Source organism: Thermobia domestica, chromosome 8, assembly GCF_964235325.1.
Source record: "Thermobia domestica chromosome 8, izTheDome1.hap1.1, whole genome shotgun sequence".
Lineage (NCBI taxonomy): Eukaryota > Metazoa > Arthropoda > Insecta > Zygentoma > Lepismatidae > Thermobia > Thermobia domestica.
The window spans coordinates 67,339,636-67,353,957 of NC_137461.1; the positions used below are offsets into that span (position 1 = coordinate 67,339,636).

At 35.6% G+C, this 14,322-nt stretch overlaps 1 long non-coding RNA gene across 1 annotated transcript in view; it reads right to left on the minus strand.

Moving 5' to 3' along the window:
* Positions 1-12,858, minus strand: part of LOC145691759 (uncharacterized) — a 30,481-nt gene extending 17,623 nt beyond the window's left edge. Inside the window, exon 1 of the long non-coding RNA XR_014132535.1 lies at positions 12,800-12,858. This is a non-coding gene — a long non-coding RNA (uncharacterized LOC145691759). The remainder of the gene's footprint in view (positions 1-12,799) is intronic.
* Positions 12,859-14,322: the final 1,464 nt, after the last annotated feature.

The window sequence follows — 14,322 nt, forward strand, 5'->3', positions numbered from 1 at the left end:
ACCACACACACCTTATTACGGCAATAACTGTGCGCAAATCGCAAAATACTGCACAATCTTTGAAAGGAAATTTTCAAACACAGGTGGTTTTTCTTCCAAATAACCTCTTTTATATCATGCATATCCAATAAGATTAGCAAATCTAGGAGAAAAAAAACTGATTATGAATCAGTGTTGGGATCTTAATTATATTATTACGGAGATATAAATTCATGTTATAGTTGTAGAGGGCAGTGTCAGAAAAAAGCCTCAAGAAAATTTTTAACGGCCTAAAGAACACAAGAAGAGGCTGAATCCTACCAGTTGTTCCTGCAGAAATGGTTTCTATTATGAGTTACTCTTTTGTTCTTGGGGGCCGCGGTGGCTCAGTGGTAGAGCGTTCACCTCTGGTGCTTGGGGTCCCGGGTTCGATTCCAGCCCCGCCAAGTGAACTTTGTGGTGGACAAACACCGTGTGCGTGGGTTTTCTCGGGATTCTCCCGTTTCCTCCCACTTTCTTCATTCCACCATTTCATTCATTACTCATCATCACCGTCTCCTTTAGCCTAACCGGCATAACCGTGGGACGTAAAATTCAAAGATTTCATTTCATTTCATTTCTTTCTTAAAATAGGTTCAAAATTGATGAATTGTGACCACTCCACGGAGCTAATAACAAAATGGACTTTGCATTAGACGCTTGAAGAAAAATCTCTTGGAACCATGATCTCACAACACTTGATGTTAATTGTCCCGGATTTGACGCTTTCACAAAGATATTTTTAAATTTAAAGAGGTTGTGTTGGACTATAAGACCAAATGTTCCATTGTTTTCCTACAAAACAATTAACAGCGGTGATAACAAAACACTATTTGCAGAAATTAAAGGCTGTATGATGTAGCTACGAGTCATGGAATTTACTGACTGTGTCACACTTTCTACTGTTTGTATCCCTGAATACACTGGAGTACGTCCCGTCTGCATTTCCAAATTAAACCGTATTGATCAGAGTTATAAATATTTTCTTTTCCAATAACACGGGTTGCTTCACATTCGCGACAAATGAATTGGCACTGGCTTCTAACTTTTTGGGCTATAGTTTTAATCAAACGTCCTGTTAAAATAAGTACAGAAAGGGGTTTCAAATCAGTCTGCACCTTCTCTCAGTAGTCCCTGCCAATTATAATTGTTCTTGGCTAACTGCAGAACATTTCAAACCAGAAGACTATTTGTAATTGTAATCATCATATCGGATCAGCCAATTTGAATTTTGTAATTTTAACGTCAGGTTCTGAATCACCTGTCCTAAAACCCCTTGGCAGTAAGCTGGCAGTATCATTTAATCTTCTATTTTAATAATTGTTTTCTGTTTATGCTTGGAGGCCACCTCTAACGTTCAAAGGGTGGTTTCTACCCCTAAACCCGCACCATTACCAAAGTAAAAAAAAAAAAAAAAAAAAACGTGACGATTATTTTTTTATATTCTACAAGTATGCAAAGTTTCATTCAAATCAGTAAATTACACTTCCGTAAGTCTCCTTGTTAGTGTTGTTCAAATGGAACAAATAAGTTAATTGGCGGACATGAAGTCAGAAAAACGAAAAAATACGCCAATGTTACGAAGTGATTGAGCAATAACAATGAGACTCATTAACAATGTTAATCAGTTTACACTATTGCAGAGTGGCTACACTATGACACTTCATGACTGTTCATTACAAGCATATGATTAATGCAATCAAATATTAGGCTATACACCGAAACGTCCTTTACAGCCAAGCGTCCTTACACCGAAACGTCCTTACACCGTAATGTCCGTACACCGAAACGTCCTACACCGAAACATCGTACACCAAAACGCCCTACACCGAAACATCCTAGACCCGTGTGAACAGTGTTTCTCTGCATTAACATCAATAAAAACGAAACACAGAAATTGCTTGAATCCAGAATCAGCTCTGATTCTCGCACTCTCGAAGATTCGACCAAGAATAGAGTGGTTGGCGTTTCGGAAACAAGCTCAGTCATCTCATTAACAGATTAGGTCTAAAGTTACTTTTAGTTTTTGAATTTTTAACATTGTCCTCATTGTACGAATTATCAGGGAGGATGAGTAGAATTGGATGTCCCCCATATATTTTTAAATTTCTCATGTTCATTTTTTCGGATGTGCACTTGTCCCCCTAAAAGTAGTGTTTTGATTGGCCCACAGATTGTCATTTTGTTGGGTCTCTCTTTGTCTCCCGTTTTAATCAACAAAACGTGTATTAAGTTTAATAAGTCATTTTGATTTAATTTCTCTTAAACAGCTTCAGGAGTACACAATTGAATGGCGAACTGTGTCTAGGGGTACCAGAGAAAAATGGTTGAATAGCACTGTTTTGGATCACTAAGTTCTATACAGCATAATAATGCCTTTTGCTTATTTTTGCGCCGACGTCTTGTTATAATTGAGACGCCGTTGGTGCAGGGTATAAAACCCACACAAATTATTAATAAAAACTTTTCATTACAATGGAATTTGGGAGAGTGCATTTGAAATATAAAGGCGTGGTGAATATAGTGATTTTAAACTTTTAATGTTTTTTTCCACACAAAATATGACTAAATCCATTAGAACATAAATACGTAGAATTATTATATTCAATTTCACAATTGACAATTAATCAAATGCATTAACACATACAGTAAATTCTCGTTATATAATCCATCGATGAATGACGTCAAATACTGTTAAATGTTCCTTCGAGTCTCTAGTAGTGATATTTTTTACTACAGAATAAAAGTTATTTATGTAGACACTTATGGAATAATTAAATAAAGCTGCACAGGCACTGATATAAATACGTATTCCATCAAACATCACCATATAAATTCCAAAGTTAATTCGTAGATAATTGTTAACACCAAAATTGCTCATACAAGTATTCAACTTTTACACCTATTCAACTCCATTTGAATATGTTAGTCACTTTCTAGAAAAATATAACATATACTTATCCAGGCTATATCGGAATATCAGAAATTCACTAAAATTCAACACATAATATAACAAAGTCTCGATTTGCACCATTTACGACTACTATTTTAGAACATGTGCTCTCGTCGTTGCATTCAATTTCCAATGACCACAAGGTGGTCAGTTAACTACCTCTAGAACTATTAGTTCCAATTTTAGCCACTTATCAGAAATGGCGCTAGTTTTGAAATGATTTTTTTTTATAATAATCTTACAACATGCTACATTTTAGATTTATTTAAAAATGTAGAATATCATCAATTCTACGTCGCATAGCTTTTAAAAGAAAACTGTTAATCTCATTAGAATTTGTCGTGTTTTCAAATGATGAAAATAAATTTAAATAAATAAATAGGTATTATGGAACTTTTGGGGTACGACACAACTGTAAGTTCCCGACAGTTACAGCTTCAAATCACTGAAGGCATAAGCGATTTTAATAATAAAAATCATGTTTCTTCTAAGTGCAAGGTTTTAAGCGTTCAAGGAAACTTATTTACTTTCAGCTCAAGATACAACCGGAAAGTCTTTTCACTTTGAAAGATTAACAAGTAAAAGAAAATTTGGGAAAAAGGCAGCCAGGAAGGTACCATCGTGTTAAGACTGAGAAAATTAGCCTGCCTAATCAGGATATACAGACTTAAAATTTGAAGATCTCACGATTGAAAAGAGCAGCGCAAACTGTTTATCTCACACTCTTTTAACTTGGTCTTATACAGAACTACTAGTAAGCTTACGTGTCAACAGAAAGTTTGACCAATGAACTAAAGTTTGAATTAAAATAGACCATTTCCTTCAAAAGTGATAATAATATCTAATTTATTCAACAAATATTGGAGGAACATGGTTCCAACAGTGTCAATAGAAACTCGGCAATTGATTAATGTAACTTTTCATTGTCCGTGTAACTTGTCCCATATCACAATACTTTACCCAGCACTTTCAGATTTAAGGGGTTTAAAGAATAAATCCGTGTAGTGATTCTGCCTTGAGATTTGTTTCTAAAGAACAGTTCAATGAATTCATTGTAAAACAGACATTTCACACTCTACAGATATACCTTACGTTCATTTTCAGTTGGATTAATATAAAACATGTAACATTATATGCAATTTTGTTCGATAAAGTATGATTTTATTTGACACCCTGCAACCCTAGTTATCAGCAACAACTCAAATAGCCAGCAGCGAAGTACCACCCCTCTTCTTTCTTGTATTATTTAAGAATTTCAGCAGTTGTGCTCCTTCTTTTGGTTAATGATAATCAGATTAAGAAGAAAGATAAGCACTTGAGGAAATGACACCTTTCTTGAAAGTTGGGGAAATAGACAGTTGAGGAAATAACCCTATTTCAGGTGGAATGGGTTGACATCGAACCACAGAAGAATATGTAAGTAGTTTAATTTCGGAAATAGACTATACCTGCAGAGGCAGGGGAAGTCGTATGCGTCATTGCACTGAATTGCATGGGAATAGTCAACCTTCTTTTCCAGTTTACTCGAAATTTAATATTCGAATGTGATATACCATTACGTTTCCCCGAGACGTTATTAAAATACCTCTCTGGTTCTTCTCTAATATTCATATGTGACATTTGTCTAACAGATTTCATGTTGCCAGTTCGGGTGAGTGTAAAGAGGATTAATTTATGTTTTATTTTTGCTAATATAGCCTACACACACAAACACACACACACACACACACACACACACACATATATATATATATATATATATATATATATATATATATATATATATATATATATATATATATATATATAAAGATAAATTAGGCGTACGTAATTGGCAGATTTCACCATACATCCTATACAATTGATCACGTATAACCTACAAGGCCAACATGTAAATAATGAACACATCTATATTTGATAACGCTTGAAAATTAAATTGATGTTGATATGTTAGATTTTATATATGTATGGTTGCAAAGGGAAGAATACACACTATATTATAGTCTAAATTTATGTTTAGGGGGCGGCCCATCATTATGTCTATGATGTTTGACTGCCGTAGTATTCGTAATTCTGGACAAAAAAAAATCGATGACAACATGTGTAATCTGAGAGTGGGGTCACTGGACTTAACGGTCACACTTTGCCATACTAGTGTAAGAATGGCTGAACGAATCATCCCCGAATCGCTCGATCGGTCGACGTGGGTCTGTGGAGTGGCCAGATCGATCTCCAGATTGGTCATCACTTAACTATATCTCATGGGGTGTTTTAAAGTATCACATTTCGCAATTTGGCTGAACTACGGGAAGCTATCAGAGAAGAGTTCTACAGGATACCAGTATGAGCCTGTCAAGATGCTTCTGACAACGTTGTTCTTCGTGTCCAGGCATGTATTAATTTGGATGATGCATGTAAATACTGCATGGAGAACAGCGATTAAAATTCTTATAAGTAAAGGTATGAGAATAATGTATCTGCGTTCAATTTCATATTCAAGTTGTGTTGCTAGTTTCTTTAGCTCAGTCTTTGAAACATCATATAAATATACTCTTTTATGTATAAATATTTACTCAAAATTATATATAAAAAATTAAATAATATAAATTATAAATAATTAATAAATTATATTATTTAATTTATAATATAAATTATAAATTAAATAATACTTCTAATATGCAATGTTGAGTAATGATTGTACGTAAATGAGATGTAATTGTTACAGAGAGGTTGCACAAATTTAGATTACGGCTCATGTAATAGTTGCGTGCAGTATACAGTAAATATATCTTTATAATATAAAAAAATCTCAGTCTGTGAGTAACGCTAATTCCTAATCACTGCTCCGCTACTTTTGTTGCCTGCCTCCCTGCTTGCTGTTATTTGAAAATGAATAATGATTATGCTGAATGTGAATGTGCTTTGCTGTCCTGGCAATGTTAAATATAAATAGGGTTATAATTATTTATGTAAAACTTATAAGTATTTATTCCATGTTAAACACAATGTAATTTTTAACTAACAAGGAAAGTTATCCAACTCCCCGACGAGTATCGCATTGAAACTTGCACAAGTGGAAGGACATATTGAAAAATGGAAATATGCTTACTCTTACGATTCGCAACGTCGTCGAACCAGAAGTAAAATGATTGTTCTCCCATAGCCCCTGAAAGTTATGTACTCTGGTCATACGTGTTAGAATGTGATACACTGGAACCTGTTTTCTCACGAAGACAAATATTGCAAACTCAAGATGATAACAGTCGATGGTGATTGGGATCTTTATTACGCCACTAATGCGAATCGATGTCAAATGGAACACGTTATACGATTGTAAGTTCCAAACGAACACGTTTATCCGGTAGAGAAAAGGGACATACTGAAATCACATCACAAAAATGGCTATTATTATTATTATTATTATTATTATTATTATTATTATTATTATTATTATTATTATTATTATTATTATTATTATTATTATTAGTAGTAGTAGTAGTAGTAGTAGTAGTAGTAGTAGTAGCATGATTAGAATTAGTAATATGAGTAGTATGATCAATAAAAATAATGATGAGGAAACAAGAAATAGGCTATATTGTTGGGCCCCTTAAGTAACGAGGAACTTTGTCCCGTCTTGAGTGTCCTCTAGCACTGCTATAAAAGTTTTAAAGACCAGAAACAAACATACTCCAGTCGGGATTCGAATTCGGGCCCCTTGAATTGCTGGCTTAACGCATCAACCAATATGAACATGATGTCGGCAATAAGACGAAGAAGACGACATAATAATAATAATAATAATAATAATAATAATAATAATAATAATAATAATAATATACCAGAGGTTTTCAACCTAATTCCGATCATGACTCCCATTTTATCACATCCTCTTACCAGCGACCCCTTATAATTCCTGGCTTCTAATAAGCTTGTGTCGGATTTTTAATACACCTATTGCGGAGATTTCACAACATACATTTATTTCTATAATAGTAGAATCCATTTCTTGTATATAGTAACAAGATCTTATTTTATAGATTACATTTACATACAACTATAATCTTATTTTCCCTGAAAAATCAGTCACAATCACTATCCTTCCTAACTATACAGTACAGTATATAAAACTACATGAACTGACATAAAAAAAGGGGGTACTTCCGGTTGACGTGGAAAGTTGAAATTTGGTATGATTGTAATTTACTTGGACTACCCCACAGCAAAATTACCAAATTGAATATTATTTTTATTTTTAGGGAGTCTAAAGGGGGATTTCGAAATTTCCCATGTTATTTAAATGGACCTTTCTCTGAACCTATAATCTCATGTTTTAGGTATTTGGAATTGGAATAGAAACTTGAAATTCGGTATGCTTGTATGTTTTCGTTAACGTTACCTAAGTAATAAGTTAGAGTAGTTTTATGGGGAACTGAAAAAGTTTCCTCATGTTATTTATATGGGATATGTTTTACACCCCAAAATTATTGGGCACTTCCTGTAGGGCTACAATGATTAAATTCGACATTATTGTAGCTTTTCGGGACTAACCGACAGGAAAATTGACAAAAGTGAATACTTTTTTTATTTTTAGAGGTTCTAAAAGGATGATGAAAAAATTCCTCATGTTATTTAAATGGGAATTTTTTGACCTATAATCTCATATTTTAGGTACCGGGAATTGGAATAAAAACTTGAATTTCAGTATACTTGTACCTTTTTGTTAGCGTTACCTAAGTAAATTACCAAAAGGAAAAAAATCCAACTGTAGAGTGGTTTTATGGGAACCTGAAAAATCTTTCCCATGTTATTTATATGTTATTTCTACACCCCAAAATGTTTAGCCACTTCCGGCAGGATTAGAATGATGAAATTTGGTATGGTTATAACCTTCCGGGATTAACCGACAGGAAAATTGCCAAAACTGAATCTTTTTAGTTTTCAAGGGGTCTAAAGTGGGATGTAGAAATTCCCATGTTATTTAAATAGGAGTTTTCTTGGAATACAAAATCTTATCTTTTAGACAGTTGAAATAGGAAAAGAAACATGGAATTTAATAGAATTGTGGGTTTAAGAAATGCGAGGCCGTAGGCCGAGTAAACGCAGGAGTCAAGGGCGAAGCCCTCAGCTGGGTTAACTGCAGGTAATGTTAAGAGCAAATGCAGGAAATTCACTCTTGATGCAAAGGCTGATGCATAAGAGACAGGAGGCCGTAGGCCGACCAAATGCGGGGGGTCTGGGGGCGGAACCCCAAGTTAGCCAAAGGCTAGTCTATATAATAGGGCTCAACCGAATCCATCCTTATCTCGATGAAACTTGGTACGAAGATAGATCTTCACCTGGAATTTAAGCTTGTGGAATATTACGGTATACAGGCTTTTGGTACCAAAGTGATATGCGAAATAGATTTTAAAAAAAATGAACTTTGCGAAAGGTTACTAGTTGTTTGCAGGAGTAAAAGTGGGTCTGAAAAGGTAGGTAGCGGCATGACATCACGCCGTTCCCCTGCCTGTCTTTGTCCGTTGTAGTTTTTTAAGAAGTGGGGGCCGCCGTACATATTTTTGGAGGTGAGGGGACGGCGTCCCTCCGCGTTCCCCTGCACTTTTACCCCCTGGTTGTTTGAATTGTTTCAACTCGTACCTCTTGAGATGGACAATGTTATTGTGAGCATTGTCACTTCGTTAAAAAGATAAATAAAAAAGAGGACAACTACTGCCATCTGTTGGCGGCGATTGGCGTGCCTTTTCACAGACCTTGAAAGAAAACTGATAGTAAACATTTCTTTAACTTGGAAGACCCTAGCAGGTTACAGATGAACAAGTTCCTTGAGGTTCTTTCGTGAAAGAAGACATTCTTTCTTCAGCAGCAGAGGCAAGCAAGCATTCCGTCCTGCACACCAACCAATTCCTTCCTCACTCTTCCTCTCTTTTAACACCACTCAATCCAGCAAGCATGAGAGGTAAGAGGAAAACGAAAAAAAAGGGTGGGAACTGACGAGAACTTCCCACTTAAAGCCCTCAAAAAACAAACTTCTTCAAAGAAACAAACAAAATAAAATTTAAGAAAGAAAAAAAGAAGAGGAGCGGAAAGGTCTTCTGAAGGACTTTTCCATGTCTTCGGTGCTGTGCTGGTGAGAATGAGAATTACCCGTCCAACAAGGGTAACAAATAACAGGACGAACTGAACGAAGCCGCTACTGCGAGAAGTAGTCGAACCCAAACACAACATTCATGTATATAACTTTTTGTTTTAAAACAAAAAAGGGGCAAGAGACAGAAAAGTCGTTTCGTCATCGTGCTTGTGTAGAAGCAAAAGTTTGCCCATCACCCGAAGGCCTTTGTTGTTGCATGGTTTTGGCTCACAAGGTTATTCCGAAGGAGGAGACAAAGATAGACGACAACAAACTAGATTACAATGAGCAAAATTGAAGATTAACAGCACGTTATTCCACTTTGTTTCTCTTTTTACGCCTGCTTGTAAAATTTTTTTACAGTTTTTAAGGAAAGTTTACCAAAATTCCTTCATATATTTACTCTGTCCCGTGTGTCCGTCTGTCTGACCGACCGACCGTCCAGCAGACCAGATACGTTCTACGATGAACACTGAGAAAAATTCGTTATCCGGACAGCGGTATATTGTACAAATATACGGAGTCCATATGTTTACTACGGAAATCTGTACGTAACACATTACCCATATGCTGCATACATACCCCCTTTTCCCCGCTTAGTAATATATCTTGCAGCTGCAGGATGTCTGACATCTAACAGCGCTCCGTATATTACGTACGTATACGTAGGGTACATACGTCAACTACTTGTTATATAGATAAATCGGTATTGAGATCCTCATACTGTTCTTTCTCTCATATGGAAAATACGTATAGATGGAAGACTTATACGAAAAGTATTATAAAACATATGTTTGCTGCAGAATGTTACATATGGTCGTACAGAATTTACGCATGTAACCTACGTTTTTACGCACGCTACATACATTTTTTTCTCTCTGAAGGTGACATTCAAATCGAAGCTGTTCGAAAGAAAAACATTTCCGGTATTTATGCCTTAATAAAAATGACAATAGATAGAAGTGGTTTTCTGCAATCAATTAAGCGTCCCAAGAGTATGCTTAATCTCCACTCTAACCTCTCTTCTGAAATCGGAAGTGGTAGAAATCTAGTACCACATCCTATTTGAGTAATAATTGTTATACAAACCAAACTCCTTCTCCTGATGTACACGTGATACTGCTACTTGTTTCTAGCCCAGTTCCACTAACCAAATTGTCTTTAACCCTTAAGAGATCCGGGGTTTTTGGGCTATTTTTTAGACTTTCAGTCAAGCAGCTACTGCATCGTCACTATTTATCCTAGGATCATGGTTCATACCTCATTCTCTTCAGAATGAAGCTGGCTTTCAAATGATACTACTTGCATGCTCATACCGTATACCAGGAGCGGGAAAATGATGTCAAAGGGAAAATGTTGGAGGGAAAATTTTCTTTCTCGCACTTTGGCCCCCCCTGGAGCAATCCTGTGTGAACGTAGCCTTCTAAAAAAAATCTGATAAATAGTACTGGGTATACTGAATGTGTGTGCCAAATTTCAAGTTTCTATCTTGAATACCAAGGGCGGGAGAAATTTTATCAGGAATTCCCACCATGCCCCAAATTACCGTAAAACACCATGATCTCAGGTAAAAATTTCCTGAGACATCCCTAATTATTCTAGGGTCACGTTTCGCCCATCATTCTCTTCAGAATAGAACTGCCTTTCAGGCGGTATGACTCACGTGTGTCCATCATGTATCTAAGGCGGGAAAATGAGGAAAAACGGGATTTTTTGGGTCTAAATATCCTTTTTTCAACTTTTACCCCCCCTGGACCCCCATGTTTTAACGCAGAGATCTAAAAAAAAAAACATCTGATAAATACTACTCGGTGGGCTGAATATTTATGCACAATTCCAATTTTCCAGGTGCAAAAGTAAGCCCGCCAAAAAAAAAAAAAAAACGACAATGCCCCATATTCTCGTATACAGAGGGAAATTTTAAAACATTCCCTGAGACATTCCTAATTACCCTAGGGTCATGTTTCGCCCATCATTCTCTTCAGAATAGAACTGCCTTTCAGGCGGTACCATTCACTTGTCCCCATTATGTATCTAAGGCGGGAAAATGAGGAAAAACGGGATTTTTGGGTAAAAATATCCCTTTTTTCAACTTTTTGACCCTCTGGATCTCCCCTGTTTTAACGCAGAAATCTGAAGAAAAAATCTGTTAAATACTACTCGGTGGGCTGCATGTTTGTGCAAAATTTCAATCTTCTACGTGCAAAAATAAGCCCGCCAAAAATACTTTACATAACCCCCCCCAAAAAGTATTACACGAAAATATAAATTTTAGACTTATGACGTCATCACCTCCTATGTCTCGTCACAGGAAGGTGTAAAACCATCCTTAATGTCTTCTGCAATGCCTCTGGACTTGAAAAACAAACAAACAAACAAACAAACAAACAAACAAAAAATGGGCGAAAAAGCTCAAATAGGAGAGTTATAACGCAATGTACCATGAAACACCCCGTATGGTACAAATTGTACCATGAGATCTCCAAAGGGTTAAATGTTACAATTGTTTATCTATGTTAATGATGTAATTTTTCATGAGAGAGATAGAGTCAATGGCTTGTCGGCAAATGAAAGACCAAGTTGGATTACTACACGAGTTGGAGCAATAACGTAAAACTTGTGGCACGCCCGCAACATTCTACGTAGAAAGACGGGTATTTTTCACAAAAATTAGATCGGAAACTTGTTAGTTCCTATAAGGGGTTCCAAGCAGCAAGGAGGAACCGAACTAAGGCTTGTTTCCAGAACATGAACCTTGAATGGGCAAAATAATCATCTACTTATTTTAAAGCTGTATTTTCTAAAGGCAAAAGGAACGACTTCGATGAACTATTCATACAGGCAGGAGAAGTGGGTGCTACGGAGCACACGTTGAAATGTTCACTCGAACATCTTCAATATGATTTTCGAGTGTTCAGATTTCACGTAAGTTTTGTTGAGTTCGTCATGAGTATAGCCATGAGTTGGGACGGGGGTGGAAGGCGAGAATGGGGACCCAGTGCTCTCAAGCTATCTCTTAGCTTTCCAAATGAGGTTTATTAATTTTTTTTAAAAAAATACTTACAGCAAATGAAGAATGTTTATCATGGAATGTGAAAGAAAATATCATCCTTCTAAAATACATTAACACGTTGCAATAATTAAAACATCTGGAATTGACTATCCAGATTGTACGGCCATTAGCCTAACTGGATGTACCCTATGGCGAATTTATTACTACACTATTGCATAACAGTGTGTGAATTTGGTATATTATTTTTTCTTCCAGGTATTTTTTTTAACCATTTGTATCCATATGAACGCATCGAACCAATGGATTTTAATAAACAGTTTTTCTTTTTCCTTATGAATACCTTATTCGTACTTTTTCCACGGTCTGTGATTCTGACATTACGCACTGTCAATACTCTTGTTTCAAAGAAGTAACTACTTTAACCCACAAAAACTCAAACATACAGTAGTTCAAGTAAGAATTCTTGAACAAAACTTTCATGGTTCACTGAGCGAGGGTCTTCGATAACAGAAATGTCGAAAAAATGTTTTCGAATGAATTCGAAACCCAATATGACACCTGTGATTCAGCGATAAACAAACATATTTATAACCTTAATTTAGTACATGAACAATTACTATTTTACCAGAGTAATTACTGACCCTTCTAGATGCAGGAAAAATAAATTATTAGGGATTTAAATACTTACTTATCATAAGAATAAATAAAATATATCCGGAAGCTGAAAGCCGCTCGAGAACTCTGAGCCACACGCACCTACTGACAAGAAAAGGTGAATAAAATTGCTAAAACCTGAAGAAAAGGAACGAAACAAAGCTTGTTACAAAGGTTTATGCGTGACTTGTAAAGTACAATGGGTATTTATGTAAAACGTTTGAAACTAACTTTGTAAGGTCAACGGGAAATCAATGATACATTGGGGATTTGTGGGTTAAATATAATCGTAATAAAAATTTGTATGCTGTGTTATTAATACGAGTACTTTCATATTCTAAAAAGAGAGTTTTGGTATGTAAAAAGCCCGAAACCCTGAAAAAATCTCATCCCACCTAGAACAACTTAGTGGCTACACCATATAACCGGAACGGTGGTAGCTATACAACTAGATACTGTACTATTTATTTTTCAATAAATTCTGATCAGTTAGATACTTTCGTACTTAAGTAAGTTTTAATTCACGTTGTACCATGGTATGCTTCCAAACGATAGGGATCCAATATCCTAACTGGAAGGAATGGATTTTTCAGTTCGATTTCGATGGAAGAATAAAGATGGTAGTGGGAAAGAGATGCAGCTTACTCTTGGGATGCAGAATGTATGTCATAAAAACATTTTTTCTATCTTTTTTCTCTCTTCATCTACTGTGATCAACATTCAAATCGGATATTGTATACTTCTGCCACTTATAATGCAACAATTAACGGATTATAGCTGAGATTGAACATCCGAGATTGATATCAACTATCGTCAATTGCCAGTTTTCATTCTTCAGTAAACTATCGTTAATTTTGGGAATAGGAAGGATATTCAAAAACTAGCCCTAGGGAATATTTAAAAAATCTTAAGTATAAAATGTGTGTAGATACATTAGACGACTGCTTCTAGGCGAGGGAATCCATTTATATTGGGGAGAGTGAACGAACCGATGATCGAACAGATGAACAGACAGGGAGGTATTGAAAAATAACTTTTTCGGTATGTAGGGGCTATGTTACGCGTAAATCTGTTGAAATATAGAATTAGCTGTTTCTTTTTTAAAAAAATCACCTCACTTTCTTCTCTCTTCGATAGATCTTATTAGCCTGAACAAAATGATATGCGTAAGTAGAAAAGCTCATGCTCACTTCTAGAGAAAATTGAGAAAAACTAATCAATTTGTAAGCCTAGAAATTGATGCTGTATGAAAACTATGCCATTTATTGAGGTGAAACTGACACTGATGCTGTAGAAGAACCATACCACTTATTAAAGTGAAACTGATACTGATGCTGTATAAGAACTATACCACTTATTAAATGGAAACTGATACTGATACTGTATAAGAACTATACCACTTATCAAGGGGAAACTGATACTGATGCTGTATAAGAACTATGTCTCTTATTAAAGTGAAACTGATATTGATGCTGTATAAGAACTATACCACTTATTAAAGTGAAACTGATACTGATGCTGTAGAAGAACATACTACTTATTAAAGTGAAACTGATA